At 47.0% G+C, this 17,022-nt stretch overlaps 1 protein-coding gene across 1 annotated transcript in view; it reads left to right on the top strand.

The window, feature by feature from the left end:
• Window positions 1-13,168: 13,168 nt before the first annotated feature.
• Window positions 13,169-17,022, top strand: part of SVIL (supervillin) — a 267,829-nt gene continuing 263,975 nt past the window's right edge. Inside the window, exon 1 of the mRNA XM_053572488.1 lies at window positions 13,169-13,301. The gene's annotated coding sequence lies outside the window, so the exon portion shown is untranslated. The remainder of the gene's footprint in view (window positions 13,302-17,022) is intronic.

Below are 17,022 nucleotides of genomic sequence, written 5' to 3'. Positions count from 1 at the left end.
GCTTTTGTTTTGAAATAATTTCAGACATGCAAAAATGTTGCAAAAATAGGACAAGGATTTCCTGTACACCCTTTGCCCAGCTTCTCCAATTCTGAACATCTTACATAACCATGGCACTAATATCAAAACCAGGAGAAATACTATTCACTGATCTAGGACTTGTTTGCATTTTGCCAGTTGGTTGAGGATCCAAGAGGCAACTCCTCTTTCCATATGGATGTCCATCTTCCTTATTCTTCTTCTTCTTGGAGCATTATCTCTGTTTCCTTTTGTTGCTCAGGACCTTAATGATGTTAAAAGACACAGGCCGCTTTTTCAGTACCATGACTCTCAGTTTGGGTCTCTCTGCTGTGTTCTCAAGTCAGGTTTACACATATTTTATCAAGAATATTACTGCATTGATGTTGTGTTCTTCCCAGTGCATGGTATCAAGAGGCACAGAATCTGTATTAATGTTTCTCATTACTGGTGATGTTAAATGAACTTGAGTCCTTGGTCAGGATGGCACCTGCAAGCTTCTGCGCTGTAAACTTACTCTTTTGTCAAGGTGGGGAACACATTTTGAATCTTTGTAATTATTCGGTTTCTCATCATACTTTTATCCACTAATTTTAGCATCAATTGATGATTCTTGCATCCGATTAATGATTACTGTGGTGCCTGCCAAATGGTGATTTTCTATTTAAATCATTTATTGATTGGAGTTCTGTTGAAACCAATAGCTTTCCTTCCCTGTTAATTCATTATCCAATCATCTAATATCATTGTGTACTTATGGATATTTATTTATTGAATGTGTTATAATGCATTTCCATTATTACATATTTTTATTGCTCAAACTGTCCCAAATTTTAAACTTTCCCTAAAAGCAATCTGCCATGAAGCCTTTGAATATGCTGTTCCCTTGCCTTAGAATAATCTAACTTCTCCCATCACCCTAATTGTTTGTGCACTGCTTCTCTTAACGGTTTTAATATTTCAGCTCCAATGCTGAATCTTCACAGAAGCCTTCTCCAAACCTTTTTGAAGTGCTTAGGGCCCCTGGTATAAACTTTCATAACATTATTTACTTTTTGTTCATATACTTAACATATTTTGAAATTAAACACTTCTAGTGTGAACATCTTTAAGAGAAGGGATTTTGTGGGGGGGGGGCAGACAGAGCGTCACTCAATTGCCTTGGGTAAAGTGCTGCGGCATCACAGCTCACAGCCACTTCAAACTCTTAGGCTCAGGATATAGATCGTCTTGCCTCCATCTCCCAAGTAACTGGGACTCCAGGTGCCTGCCACAATGCCTTGCTAGTTTTTCTGTTTTTAGTAGAGATGAGGTCTCACTCTTGCTCAGGCTGGTCTCAAACTCTTGAACTTAAGGGATCCACCTGCCTTGGCTTCCCAGAGTGCTAGCATTATAGGCATGAGCCACCATGCCCAGCCTTTAAGGGAAGACATTGTGTCTGTTTCATACTAGCTCATTAATAAACATTCAATAAATTATTCAGATTGAATTAATGAGTAAGCTTAACACCTGACAGTCGATGGCCTGATATCTGCACAGAATGATGCCACATTGATGACTCATTTTTACTCCAAGAGAAAGTTTTACCCCAGTATATCTCATAGATTCAGATAAGATATGGTTCACAAATAGTTTGACATGGTGAAGATTCATTTAAAAAAATGAATTAAAGTCTCATTCAGCGAAAAAGACTGGTCTAATGGGTAACTCCTGGATGGTCTCAATTCCATACAGGTTATTTTATTTTATTTTGTCTTTGTTTCTTACAAGGGCCAAAAAAAAAAATTGCTTTCATATCTCATGTATGACCTCTCATAACTCTTATAAGGAATGATTTAAGTGTTTGATACTGAACTGTGGATGGGGGATGTGTAACAGGGGCAGAGTTCTGCAAACTCCATTGTTCTCTGGGCCCTGATCGTCTGCAATGCTTTCTTCACTTAGGACATGGTAGGTGACACACTTAGAAGTTAGATGCTATAGTTTATAACAAATCTTTAGAATTAATAGCACACTCTGTTCAAATAGGTTTCTCACTGAGCAGATTTTATTTCCATTTTGGAAAGTTTAAATACCAAGGTTTTCTGATGTTTGAAGACAGGAAAGAGGGACTATAAGGATAGCAGACCTTCATTTAGGCAATTTGAACATGATGCTTCCTGGCAGCATTCCGATTTATTTTCCCAAACTGGTCAGTAGGATTCTCAGGTGGATGTGAAGATTGCTGAGAAAATTCTCTTCGCAGGTGAGAGCAGCGAAGTATTTCTGCAATCCAGCACAAAGTCCAGACCAGATCATGGGACTTTCAATCATCTGAGTCTGCCAGAGTTAAGAAAAGAATATAAATAAGATTCCTTGGGAAGAGATGGATTTCTCTGAGTAAAGTACTAAGATAAGCAAACTCCTCTCTCTTAATTTTATTTGGAATGTTACTTGTCCATAAACAACCACATGTGCCAGGAATTACAAAGAGTTTGAGATTTTATGCTAGTTGCAAGCTACCAAGGTAGGCTGCCACAGTTTCATGAGTGCTGGCAGAAGACATGAGACCCCTAGGTCAGAGACAGAGGACAGTTTATTACTCATCATAATAGCAGAAATCAGAGCACCAGAACTTTTGCGCCACAGGCATCAATTCCCACAGAGCAATGACAACTGTGCACATGTTGAGTTGCATTACAGGAGAGGAACTTAAGAACTCAAATCTTTTATAATGGGCACTGAGTGTGCCTGCTTTGCTCTGGGGGAGACATCATCGTTATCACACAGGAGAGTAACTATGGATTCTTTGCTTCAGAGAGCAATACTGTCACCACCATCTAAAGGGGCAGGCACGTCTGCTCTTTGCTCAGGAGGATACACTATCTCTATCCTCCAAGGCTATCTGCTATATAAACATCTTGGAAAATATAATTTGGCACAAAAGCCAGTGGGTGCATTGATCACAAAATGTGCAGAAACGCATGAGAACCGTTAGGACTTTTATTACCACAGTGCATTTTCCCCTTTCTGCTTTTGTCAAAGTCCCCGTCTGTGTGTGTGTGCGCGCGCATAAATGTGCCTAATCTCTTTCTGACAACTCCTACAAAGTCCTTAGTACATGTATCTGTTGTCATGAGGCCATCTGCACTTACATGTAGGATACATTCTTAAGTGCCAGTTGGTATACTAGCTGCCTAGGAATAAAGTCATTTTCTAGCTGTGGGTAGGTGGGAGGAGCCTTCACCACTTCTGCTTTTCAATATCCACAGGAACTAGTGATAACGTGTGACCGCATGCCTGGAACACAGCAATCACTCATTAGATGTTAGCAACTGTGTCAGTCAAAAGATACCGGGCTTCTGCTGCAGTATCAAATTTTGTCAAAATATCAGAGTGCATTTTGTTCTTTGCCACACTGCTTGCTCATGGTAGGCGGACTGGAGGCTCTTGTCTGCTTTGTCCTCCCTGCAGAGCCCAGCCTGACAAGGAGCATTGCTGGTCCTCGTGGTAAAAGAAAGGAACTTTCTGCAGAAACTAGCTAGTTCAGGCCATTGAACACTCTGGCCCAGAAGTCACACACACCACTTCTGTTCACAACCTGTGTGTGGCACCCCCGCAGGAGAGCCAGAAGTATGGTACTACTATGTTCCCAGAAAGACAGAACATTTGGAGAATAGAATAATAATTACCATAGCTTTTATTATTATTAAGAGTCATAACAAAAACACATCCTGTGTTAGAGGACATCACAATCACTTCCTCAGCAGACTTTCTACCTTTTTCCCCTTCCCTTCTCTTTCCCTGTTTCTTTAATTCTCTTTTTCTTTATTTCCTTTTCTTCCTTCCTCTCTTCCTTTCTTTCTCTTCCTCTCTCCTTGCCTCCTTCCTTTCTCCCTCCCTCCTCCCCTGTCTCTTTCTCCCTCTCTCTTTCTTTCTTCTTGTAATAGAACCCCAGTTGTATGCAGGTCTCCCCCCAGAGTCATCAGCCTCAGGGGGACATAACCAACACCCTCAATGTCACCGGTGGGCCTGCCTGGTCAGCGACACTGCCACCTCCCTTCCTGGTGACCCATTTAGGGTTGAACACACGTAACTCAGACCGATGGCACACACAAAAGATGGCTGACACCAAAGTTCCTGCCGGCGCAGGGAGAATTTCTTTCTCTGCCTTCTTAAAGAACTTCCAGAATTGACTTTTCTTTCTTCCTGTTGACATTACGGAGCACAGACACATGGCCTGGGACCAGCTGTAACAGGTTTGCCTCCTGCCTGAGGATGAAGCCCACACAAAGAACACACAGGGAAGACAGAGGTACGTGAGTCCTTAAACTCTCTAGACTTCCCATGATGGAGTCTCACTCTGGAATCCAGCATTAAGAGGATTCTGCCAATTTTAGCTGAAAGCAACCTAATACTGCTATCTTCTTGTTAACTTTGGGAAAGAAGGACAGTGTGGGGTGGGGGAGGGGAAGAGCTGGGGACAACCATCACTATAGGTGGCAGGAAGCTTGCAGCAGCAACAATCAGAAGTTCTCAATGTCTAAATTTTGTCACCAAGCCTATCCTCCTCCACCCCTGAAAAGTGCGCCTTTGACCCTGGCAACATGGGCATTTTGCTGGCCGGCTCTGCAGCTGTAGTCTTAATCTCTTAGAAAAGATCTATTACACTGTCTGGAAGAAAGCACTATTCTGAAGACCTATGATTAACCCCAGATTTTGATCTGCAGCAGAGATTTCCTGCTGGTTTTCTTTGAGCCCTCTTGAGGGATGTAGGGTTTAACTGCAACTTCTAGGTCAAGGTTACAAGATATTCCTGTAACTTTTCTACAAACCTATAGGCTCTATCAGCTGAACTTTTGTACACAGATGGGATCCAAGCATGGGAGGCAGGCCCTTTTGATTTCCATAGGATCAAGCCTTTCAATCTTCTTGGATAGATTCTACTGAACTGTCATAATGAAGCAAGTCTGTTGGCTTTAATTTGGGGGAGTTAGATTTCTTTAAGCCTTCTCTTATGTTATCTACTCTGAGACATATCAGGTTAGAGTCAGACGCATGTCTTAGATTGATATCCATGGCAAGAAAGAACTTGGCAAGGCTCAGACTCTGTTGCCAGCCATTTATTTCCTGTGTTATTCCAGTTTATACTGTGAGGGAGAATTACTTAGTTTTTTTATCCTGCCACATTAAATAAAATCCTGGTTTATAGGTAGGCAAGTTTTTATGAAGAAGATAAAAGGACTGTTTTTAATAAACAAGGGTGAACTGATAAGCGAAGTCCTCTCTCTGCAGTAGCTCAGAGAAAGCTCTTCCAGCTACGGGAAGGATTATTCGCCTCTGTGTGATCAACCAGCCAGCTGTTTGCTGTCTCGCCCAGAAATAGAACTGGAGGAAACAGGCTTCAATTGCAGCATATGGGCTTTGGCTTAGATTGGGCTTGAAAAGAAGTTCAGGAAACTTTCAAAACAGCACATATTGTTATCTGGAGGCAGTATGTCCACCACTGTTGTAGTGAGTAAGGGAGTGTACCATTCCAGAGGTCACTAAAAAGGGGTAAAAATGGCTCTCGTCTGTCTTGTAAAAGCAGTAATAATCCTACTAGATTAATGTTGTAGCGGGGGAGGGGTGGAGCTGTCAAGGTCACACAGGTGGTTTTGTGCAGCATAGAAATGAATGCCTGCTATCTGAAGCAAATGATGAAATGAACAAGGCCTTGGAAATGCGAGAAGAACCACGTCCTGAGGTTTTCTTTCTACCTTTCCCCCTTTCTTTGCCATCTTGCTTCTACTTATCTGTCACAGCTGAGCCCCTTGCAGGGGGCCCCAAACACGCTTCTCTTTGAGTGCTTGGCACAAGGTTGCAGAGATCAGCTTGGGGCTCTGCTGATGGCAGGTGATAGAATATTAGCTAAGCAACCCTGCGGACCCTTAGCACCGCTTAGAAAGGAAACTTGGGACCGGGCGTGGTGCCTTACACCTGTGATCCTAGCACTCCAGTAGGCTGAGATGGGTGGATCGCCTGAGCTCAGGAGTTCAAGACCAGTCTGAGCAAGAGCAAGACCCCCATCTCTACTAAAAATAGAAAAACTCACTGAGCCTTGTGGTGGGCACCTGTAGTCCCAGCTCCTCGGGAGGCTGAAGCAAGAGGATTTCTTGAGCCCAGGAGTTTGAGGTGCTATGAGCTATGACACCACGGGACAGAATGAGACTCGGTCTCAAAAAAAAAGGAAACCCAGGGCAAATGGTTAATTTCCTTTCAGTTGGAGCCGTGGAGGTCAGCTGTTAAGGAACTGACAGTCTATTAGGAAAAGTAACATATAATGTGGACATCCTCTGACTTCATTTGTTGGTGACTATAGATAACATCTATTTCCTTTGTTATCTCAAATATAAAGATGTCAGCCTACTGTCACGTACCCTAAACTTAATGCTAACCTTAATCCTAACTTCCTGCCTACCTCGTGTACAGATCTCAGTAAGAATTCTTGGAACAAACAAGTGGAAAGGTTTCACGTTGGTAGATTGAAAAATCCACATTGAAAAATTCCCAAATGGCTTTCATTCAAATAGCCGACTCAGGCAGACAATGATGGCTGAAGTTTTAATGTATAATAACTAAGAAAAGTCAACATTTATTAATCACTTCCTATGTTTGAGGTGTCAAGAAGGAGGCTCTATTCTTATCTCCAGTTTACAGATGATGAATAGATTTCATAGATTAAATAAGAGGCCTGGAGCAGCACAGCTTTGAACCCAGTTAGGCTGCCTCTGCACCCCTCAGAGGACTGAGGAGAAGATAAAATTATGATGCTAAACTAGAACAAAGGCTACAGCCATAGGAGGCTGGAAGGAAGAAATGACAGATGAGGCAGAAAGCAGGCAAATAGCAAGGAGAGGTGCCGGGAAAGGTTGCTTCATGATGAATCCTATACATTACTGGCCCTAACTGCTAAATCCTTTTTTTTTTTTTGTAGTTTTTGGCCGGGACTGGGTTTGAACCCGCCACCTCCAGCATATGGGGCCGGCGCCCCACCCCTTTGAGCCACAGGTGCCGCCCACTGCTAAATCCTTTTTCATAAGCTCTTTGTGCACATCTTACCATGGGGGTCTGAAAGAACCTTCTGTGACTTTGGGGTATGCTTTGTATAGCCCTGTTGACCAAAAATGGTGGGACTTCCTAATTCAGTAAACTATAACTCACATTCAGCCACTTTTCTCAGAGGATGAAAGTTTGTTACCAATTTTACTAGCCAAGAGAGAGCTGGTACAGGCAGGGCCTGGGTTATGAATCTGTAGGTTTGTTCTTAAGTTGAATTTGAGTGTAAGTTGGGATAAGTACATTTACCTATTACTTGTAATAGCCTCTGTTCATAAGTGTGATTCATGAACTTGAATCATCAGATGTTGGTAACGTGGGGACTTACTGTAACAGCCTCTGTTTGTGAGTGCAAGTTGTACTTAAGTCAGGTGTTTGTAACTGGAGGGCTTCCTGGAGGGCCCAAAGAGACAGCAGCATGTAGAAAATAGCTGCACGGTGTCCTGTAATAGCTACTTTGAAGGAGATTAGCAACTTCTGCTAAATCAGGTCTGCCCTACCTGTATTTTTCATTTTTATTAAAACCATAGGCTATATATGCATCTTAGTACCCAAACTACTGTAAGTTGTCAAGGTATTAAAGAAAGGTTTATTGATGATAAAAATAGGCAGAGTAAGGAATAAAATGTGAAATGTAGCTGCCTTAGTGCACTTTGTGTTACTCTAACAGAATATCCGGGACCAGCTAATTAATAAAGAAAAGTTTGTCTTTTGATTCTGGTGGGTGTAAATTCCAAGGCTGGGCAGCTGCATCTGGTGAGGGCCTCAGGCTGCTTCCACTCGTAGCAGAAAACAGAAGAAAGGAAGACACAGACAAAGAAATCATGGTGAAAGAGGAAGAAAGAAAGAGGCTGAGGAAGTGAGGCTCCTTCTAACAACTGGTTCTTACTGGAACTAGTCCATCCTCATCAGAGCTAGAACTCACTCACATTAATTTATTCATGAGCGATCTGCCCCCCATGACCCAAACACTTCCCGCTAACCCCCACTCTCCAACACCAGCACATTTGGGATCAAATCTTAACATGAGTTTTGGTGGGGACAAACCATATTAAAACCACAGCACTAGCTAAAGAATCTTTGTATTTAGGAAAAAAATATTCAACTGACACCCAGCTACTTTAGTTTCAATGGTTGAGACATGGCCAGTATTATAAATAATATCAAAGAATATTTCAGCCTCCAGGAATTTTTCAAAATCATTTTTTTTTTGCCAACGCATCCTGTTTTTTTTTTTTTTTTCCCAAAAGCTGAAGAAGAAGAAGAATCTGTTACCCATTTTAAAGTTTTGTTAAAACTCATGCTTGAAACAGTCTGATATTTTTCAGATTTTGTCCATCTTCCAAATCTAAAATATAATTCTATAATAATATTTCTGGCCAAGTGTATTTCTATTTAAAAAATAAGAGAATAGGGAAGTTGTCCTTTAGAATTTCTTTTCTAGTTTTGGCTCTATTCATCTAATTTTTTAAAAAAGTTCTCATCCATGATGAGATTAAAAATCTCACCTTGGCCCAAATTTCAATTCTTCTAATCTGCCTGGACTAGAATAACTAAAGCAATTTAAAAGATAAAAAGTTAGCAATAATACATATTCTTTATTTACACAGCAGCCTTGTTTTACAGATTCTAACTTTTAGACTATGGAGTGAGAACACTGCCTTCTAAGTATCTGTGGGCGGATCTAGCTTCCTTGGTTAAAAACATCTAATATGATTAGAAATACTTGGCATAACTATCAAGGTTATAGTTTTCTAAGGGCTGCTTGTTATCTTCCTTTGTTGCATAACCCTATCTCATTTCTGCCCCTCTCAACAGGCCTTCTAAACTAGTGAGTACCAGAGATTAGAAAGCACAGCCTCTCAAATGGACACATTGTTTTGAGCACTGCAGATAGCTCTGAGCTTCTTAAGTCTCCAACTTGAACATAGAGAAAGCAGCACTTTTATTTCAGCAAAAGTTAGCTTGCACAGCTATGATTTAACAATTTAAAAAAAAGGGAAAAAAAGTTAGCTTAATAACATACCTTTAATCTAGGAATATTGTTGGTAGAAACTGAGTTAGGAAACCCCAAAGCTCCTTTCTCTCCTGGTCCTATTTGGGGATTTCAGGGGACACTAGCAATGTTGGACAGCAAACCTCTTTTCTGTATCACTGATGCCATTTCTCCTTCCTCCCCAAGGGACTCCTGTCAAGGGGACTTTCCCCATATCCATCTTGCACCAGGTTCACCATCTCCGGTTCATACAACTCTTTATGTGGCTCCTACTGTTTACAGAGGGAGCACTGTGTTTAACTCTGCCAATTCCTTGAGGAAAAGGTCTGGCTCAAATTTCTCTGATGAACACACCTCTAGCCTTTTAACTATGACACACTAGAAGGAATACATTTGAGGACACAAATACCTGTACACACACCCACACCTCACCAGCTCACAAAGATCATGAACAGAATTTTACTCAGTGGCATGCATGTCAGTCTTTTTACTTATATTTCTATTTCATCAAAAACCAAAAAGCTTCTCTTTCCCCCACATAATTGATTTCAGGATCAGCAGTTTAAAAAACTCATTTAGGGCTAGGCGCCTGTGGCTCAGTGAGTAGGGCACCAGCCATATACACTGAAGCTGGCAGGTTCCAGCCCAGACTGGGCCTGCTAAACAACAATGACAACTGCAACCAGAAAATAGCCAGGTGTTGTGGTGGGCACCTGTAGTCTCAGCTACTTGGGAGGCTGAGGCAAGAGAATCGCTTAAACCCAAGAGTTGGAGGTTGTTGTGAGCTGTGATGCCACGGGTGACATCTACCAAGGATGACATAGTGAAACTCTGTCTCAAAAAAAACTAATTTAGGAGGCATAGAAGCTAATTAGAGATTCTAAACAACGAATCTATCTATAATATAATCAGAAGGTGACTTCAGGGGGAATATTCACAAAGTATTATCCAAAAAGTGAAATTGGGAAAATAATGTAACAAATGCTAAATTTGACCAAATCCTCAGAATTTCTTAAGAATTCATTTATTCCTTAAAGCAAACACACAAGCACACATATACATATGCATGTATTTACATAAATTTGCTGGCACATTAAGTTCAATCCTTAAACTTACAAAAATTGAGAAAGTCCTTGTCCTCCAAGACTCATGGTTTAATGTAGGATGCAGAAAAGTAACCCAGTTATTATAGCCCAATATTTGAAGGCCTATGACTGAGATCTATATGGGGTGCTATGGGAGAAGGGAGAGGATCCAAATTCAGGAAAAAGTGGGTGAGCTTCCTGGAGCTGGTGAGTGCTGAAGGACACTAGAAGGAGGGTGACACCTTCTTTACAGACTAGTGTTTTCCAACCTTTTTTTATCTCACAGCACTCTTGAACCTATAGTTAAACTTCTGTGGCACACTTAAATTATATTGATTTTAAAAAGTTAGAAAAAAGAATATGCTTATTGTGCTTTGAACTTTTGGGGAAAATAATTTAATTAATAATCTTTACAAATTTTCGCTGCACACCTACGATCATCTCACAGCGCACACAGGTTGAAAATCACTGCTCTAGAAAAAGAAAGTCAAAAGTGTTCATTGTTCAGAGAACATGAAACCCCTTTGAACGTACAGAGCATCAGGCATGAGGATGCTCTGTGGCTGGTGTCAAGGACACAGATAGGGCTGAGTCAGGGAGCCTGCACAGCTTTCCTGGGGTGTCCAGGGCATCCACTGAGAGGTCTTAGGAAGGGCAGTAGGTCACCAGGTTTCGCTTTGGAAAGATCGCTGAAGATGTGGTATGGGGGACACTGGCTGAGATGCCAGGCTGGAGACGGGATGAATTGGGAGCCAGAGGAAAAACAGCACAAAGGCCTGCCCTGAGGCAGCGGTGGTGGGAGTGAAGGAGAGCCAGGCGTCTGAGAGGTCTTAGGGTCACACTAGCAGGTGGATTGAAGCTGGTGACAGGAGAAGACCAAGGCAGAGGGGCACATCTCTGCTGGTGTCCAGGTGTCCAGAGTGGTATTTGTGCCATCTACTCGGGGAGTGCAGGGAGGACAAAATCAGGAGATGTGTTCAATTACAGTCACACATATTGAGTTCAAGGCACCTGTGGTGATCCAATAGTTGCTTAGATCTGGAGGTCCGGGAGAGGCCTGGTTTGGTGTCAGAAGAAGTCAAGGGCTGGGTGAAGCCACAAAGGAAAGCTATAGAGTAGGGCCAGCAGAGCACTGGGGAGGAGGATGAGACCTGGGAAGGCTGTAGTTAAAGAAGATGACTGATTTGCTGAAGATGAGTCTTTCTGATTCTTCTGGCTAGTACTGAGTCAGCACAGCAGCCCCCATCCCGGCTTCCTTCCTGCACACCCTGGCTGTAAAAGCCATCAGTGCTCCCCATACAGCAAGAGGGATGAAGAGTCCCAGGTGAATTCATTCACCACGGTTGGTCCCTCGGTTGGACTGCAGACAGAGGACACAGCTGTGCTGAGAGCAGGGCAATGGTGAGGGTGGCCCTGGACTTAGTCACTAGCCAAGGGCTGGACGCCAGTTCTGAAATGCTTGTTGGGTAGGGGCCCCCAATTCCCGAGAGTCTCCCCATATTCTTTCACAGATTGGGGTGTTGGCCATGTGTCTTCCACAGGATGGGGAGTGAGCTGAGTTTAGAGAGCTGATTCTGTACTAGGTTTTCTGCCCTTCCAGCTTCCAATCACAGCACTTGCCCCCCTGTAAATCCACAGGGCAGAAACCGGATGGAGGAGAGACTTCCAAAAGCAGAAACTCAAATTTCTGTTTTAGCATCTTTGGAGCAGAGAGGCTCACAGCCATGGGCTGAATTGTGCCCGTTTCCCCATGTACATGTTGAAGTCCTAAGTCCCAGTAACTCAGAAGGTGACTGTATTTGAAAACAGGGTCTTTAAAAAGATGTTTAAGTTAACATGTGGTCATTGGGGTGGGTCCTAATCGGAGAGGCTTAGTGTCCTTAGAAGAAGAGATTTAGGACTCTGGCGCACAGAGAAGAAAGACCACGTGAAGACACAGGGAAAGGACAGCCATCGTCAAGCAAAGGCAAGGGGCCTCGGAAGACACCAACCCTGCCACACCTTGATCTCCAGAAGCAGAACATACATTTCTGTCAGACCTAGCAAACAAATACACTCACTTTCCTTTTCTTTAACCTTCCTTCCTTCCTTTCTTTTTCCTCTTTCCTTCCTTCCTTCCTTCCTTCCCTCCCTCCCATCCTTCTTCTTTTTTTTTTTTTTCCTTTTCTGATGGGAACTGGTCTACCTAAAGCTTGGTGCCTGTTGGGAAGGAAACATAAAGCAGTCTGACACTCAGAGGAAAAGAAGTTGGAGGGAAATTGAACGTGAACACAACCTACCTAAACGGACAAGTCACATGCTTTACATGTTCAAGTTTATCTACCGCTCTGCCCTATAGCGAGTACTTTCACAAGCCTTAACTCATTTCATCTTCTCCACTGCCTCAGCATCGCCTGGGCAGCTCTTAGAAAAACAGATTCTGGGGCCTCAAGGAAGACTTACAGAATCAGACACTGGTGCGGAAGGGGACAGTAATTGTGTTTCCACAAATTTCGAGGGATTCTGATGTGCCTTTTTCACACTTGCTGGTCTCCTTGGCAACTGGCCCACAGTGCTGCCGGCCACAGCGTTCGCACAGCTCGTCAGGTTTTATTCCTGGAACCGGCTGGACAATCAGAGCGGCCGCGCAGGTGCTCGAAGGTAAACAGAGCCCTCCTGGCCTCGGGTCAGCGGCGCGCGGTGGCGCAGCTGGAGCAGTGTGTCAGCCCCGGAGCCGCTCGGCGCGTGCGCGTGGGCGCGTCCCTGGGCCTGGCCCGGCCGGGAGCGCGCCGAGGGGGTGGGTCGCGCTGGCCCCGCCGGCCTGGCGCGCGGTCCGAGCCACTCAGAGCGCCCCGCTGCCGACACCCAGGGCCCTACAATTAATACCCGGCGCCCGCCCGCCGCGCCTGGACTCGCGCACCGGCTCTCGGGGAAGGAGGCGCCCAGACTCACGGACGAGCTCGCCTCGCAACTAGCTCTGCTCCGGTTACTGGACGCCTGGCCGACGACTCTTCCGAGTCCTCTTCGCCACCCTCCGCCCCCCAAGAGAGTCAGCTTGAGCAGGGGACTGTGCCGTCCCGTGGAGATCCGGCGCAAGTGTGTCCTCCTGTCCCGGCAGGTGGGCTCGGCCGGAGCGCGCCGGGAAGGTGAGTGAGGCCGGACAGTTGGGGCGCGAGCAGGGACGCACTCGGTCGCCCTAGCGCGGGGAATTCCTCTGCCCTCCTCCTGGTCTCCCCCCAGAGTTTCCCTCCGGACTAGGGTAGGCTGATCTGCTGCAAGTGTGTTTACTCCGGTGACAGAGAGAGTCAGGACAGCCACTCCCCCCGGCCGGCACCTCCAGCGCTAACCCGGACCCGAGAACCTCCAGGGCCGCGGAGCTGAGACTGCTCCAGGAGCTCGCCCCAAGCCTCTTCCTGGCCCTGGGACCCGGGGAGTGTAACAGGTCATCTCCCTCCCTTCTGTCCCTTTAATTCGGGTGGAGGAGAGCTACTGAGACACAGGACACATACTTTGTTTCCAAACACACCAAAAACTGACTTTCCAGTGTTTTAAAACAGAACGCGCTTATGCCACCTCGTTGCGGTTTCCTCGGAACACTTCGGGGGGCAGGGGTGGGCCAGCTGGCCCTCAAGGGGGGCGGTTCCGGGGCGCGCGTTCGTGTCCCAAGGCGCGGGAACTGCTCTGGTCTTGTCCTCCCAGGAGTCTGTCCCAGGAAGGTCACCGCGCGCTGCGCTGGCCCCTGCTGGGGAAGGGTGACTCGCAGCGCGAGGCGCGGGGGTCCCTGCGCTGGGCTCCTCTCCGCGTTCCCTGCCCTCTTTGCCCAGCGGCTGGTGCGGTCCCGGGTGTGCTCCCGCCTGGTGGCCCGGCAGAGGGCGCCAACTCCCGGCAGCCGCGCGGGCCGGCGGAGGGGTGGGGACTTGTGCAAACCTCCAGGTAAGAAGCGAAGTGAATCACCCCGAGAGGGGGGACCCGATCCTCGCGCCGTGGGAAAGAGGCGGGGCGTGGCCGTGGCGCTGCCGAGAAGTCCGGGCTGCGGAGCTGCTGTTGGGCGGGAAGCGGCGATTCTGCGACGCGGAGGTGTGGGGCAAGCCCGGGAAGGTGAGGAATGCCGCTGCGCGCGGTGGCCGAGGGGAGGGACCGGCCGCGTGGGGCTGAGGCCGGCGGAGGACACCGGCGCTCGCCGCCGCGCGCCCCTCTGCAGTGGCCGGAGGTGGCGGCACCTTTACTCGGCTCCGGGCGGTCCTGTCGTGGGCAGAGGGGGAACCTAGGAGCAGCCTGCAGGGGGGAGGCGGCAGATCCCCGGGCAGCTGCGGGCGGCCCCGGGGTCCCGGAGCAGTAACAAAGGCGCGGCGCGGCCGCCGCCTTCCACCCACTTCCGTCCCCGGCGCGCCCTGGCGCGCGCGGCCGGGAGGAGCCCGCGGGCTGAGGGTTTCTCTCCGCGGAGTTTTCGGGAAGTTAACACCGCGGCCCGTTAAGCAGCAGGAGGGGCGGGGAGGCGGGCGGCCCGGGGAGGGGCGCGCGAGTATTCAGAACTGCGATATCGCCTGTTTCCTCTCCCGATCTCGGCTGCAAGTGGCGAGGGCGGCAGTGGCTTCCGCACCCCTCCTTCGGGCCCCGGGCCCGCGCGCCCGCAGGGACCCCGCGGGTTAGAACCCCGCGCCGGGCGAGTGCAGCCAGCCCGGCCTCCCACGCCCCTCCCGCGGCGTCTGCGCGTGCGGGCTCCCGGGGGGCGTGGCTTAGCCGGGTGACAGCCGGCAGCCCGGGCACCTGGAGCAGAGCTCCGGGAGGCGGTAATTGCATTGCTGGGAGTGAGCGGCGGGGCGGCTCCGGTCCGGGCCGCGATCTGGGTCAAGGGCGGGGTTAAGCGCTCCGGGCAGAGGCACTACCAATCCTACGAAGTCTAACAGTTTATGGCAACTGGAAGTTCCGCACAGGGTAGAGGCCCTCTGGGGAAATTAAAGGAGTGAAAGTCCCTACCGCGATCCCCGAAGCTGTGGTAACTTACTGCAAACCTTTATGTCAGGGGTATCATCTGTGCTGCGCTCCAGACCTTTCCCAGGGTCTGGACAGGAGCGGAGGACGCGCTGCTACTGAAGAGACACCTGGGGTATTCTGCTCAGTGGGAGCCCCTGGGCACCCAGTGATCAAGGGATGGAATCCACACTTTCCTCTCGCGTCCTGTCTGACTCCACCTCCTTCTGTTTTAAGGGAACTGGGAACTGGGTTTTTGAATTGCTAATGATGAGAGACTTTCTTTCTTTTTTTTTTTTTGAAACAGAGTCTCACTGTGTCGCCCTCGGTAGAGTACTGTAGAGTCACAGCTCACAGCAACCTCCAACTCTTGAGCTTAAGCGATTCTCTTGCCTCAGCCTCCCAAGTAGCTGCAACTACAGGCGCCCGTCACAGCGCCCGGCTATATTTGATGTTGTCATTGCGAACCCACCATCCCTGGTGCGTGTGGCTGGCGCCCTGACCACTGAGCTAGGTCTAGGCATGTTTCTTAACATACCATGGAGGGACCTTCACATTTCTCTTTTAAACCTTTTAAACCTTAGAGCCTCCTCCCAGGAGTTTCTGTCTATTTTACAGATGAGGAAACCGACGCTTGAAATTAACAGGTTAAACTAGGGCTGTTGATTCTCCCAGTTTCTTTGGCAAAAGGCTGTTACTGAAGCATTGTTTATGGATTGACAGGCCTAGGCTGCTGTAACCCCTAGCTCGAGTTTCATTATGTCAGGCATTTGGATTTGATTGACTTGTCACATATTACTGGCTTCTGGTTGGTGTCAGTGCCTCATTTAAGTTAATTCTTATCTAAAGTTGAAGTTACTAGGTATATGAAGAGAACTAAGACTTCTTCTGAAAGCCTTTAGAAGTATATGACAATTGGAAAAAGTCAGAAATAACTGTTTTTTTGCTTTGCGTGGTGTTTTGTTAGGCAGGCAGGCCTCTGCTACACAGGATGGAGGCTGCTGGCCTTCCTTGTTGCAAGGAGCTCAAGTTCCCACTCTGTTTAAGCGTGTGTGACTTCACCACTGTACTTAACGCGTGTTTAAAATTAAGTGAAGTCTGCCTTGGAAATAAAGGCCAGACTTACTGACTGACAAGTTAAAACCCCCATATTTCTTTCAGGGATCTAAGAATCTGGTTTTATGCACAAACTTTTTTGCAGTGTGGACCTCAAGTTCACAGTGTAGGACTTTGGTTTGGTATTGTCCTGAATGTACTTAAAATGTATTGCTTTAGAGAAAGATGCCTGAAACTCTGAAATGATGGTCTAGGACTCAGAATATCCCAGGCAGAGACAGCCAGGCATACAGGTTCAGGGCAAGTTTCTGAAGTCAGAATAAATGGGTTGGGTGCAAATACTGCCCTCACTATTTGTTACCTTGAATAATTTGTTCAGCCTGTCTGAGCTTCACATACCTTTTTAAAAACAAGAACAGTAGCCAGGCGCAGTGGCTCACTCCTGTAATCCTAGCACTCTGGGAGGCTTAGGCAAGTGGATTGTTTGAGTCCACGAGTTCGAGACCAGCTGAGCAAGAGCAAGATCTTGTCTTTGAAAAAAACATAGCTGGGGCGGCGCCTGTGGCTCAGTCGGTAGGGCGCTGGCCCCATATACTGAGGGTGGCAGGTTCAAACCCGGCCCCGGCCAAACTGCAACCAAAAAAAAAAAAAAAATAGCCGGGCATTGTGGCCGGTGCCTGTAGTCCCAGCTACTTGGGAGGCTGAGGCAAGAGAATCGCTTAAGCCCAGGAGTTGGAGGTTGCTGTGAGCTGTGTGAGGCCATGGCACTCTACCGAGGGCCATAAAGTGAGACTGTCTCTACAAGAAAAAAAAAGAAAAAATACTGGCATTGTGGTGGGC

This window comes from Nycticebus coucang, chromosome 20 (assembly GCF_027406575.1).
Source record: "Nycticebus coucang isolate mNycCou1 chromosome 20, mNycCou1.pri, whole genome shotgun sequence".
NCBI lineage: Eukaryota > Metazoa > Chordata > Mammalia > Primates > Lorisidae > Nycticebus > Nycticebus coucang.
This window is presented reverse-complemented; position numbering and strand designations above follow the sequence as displayed.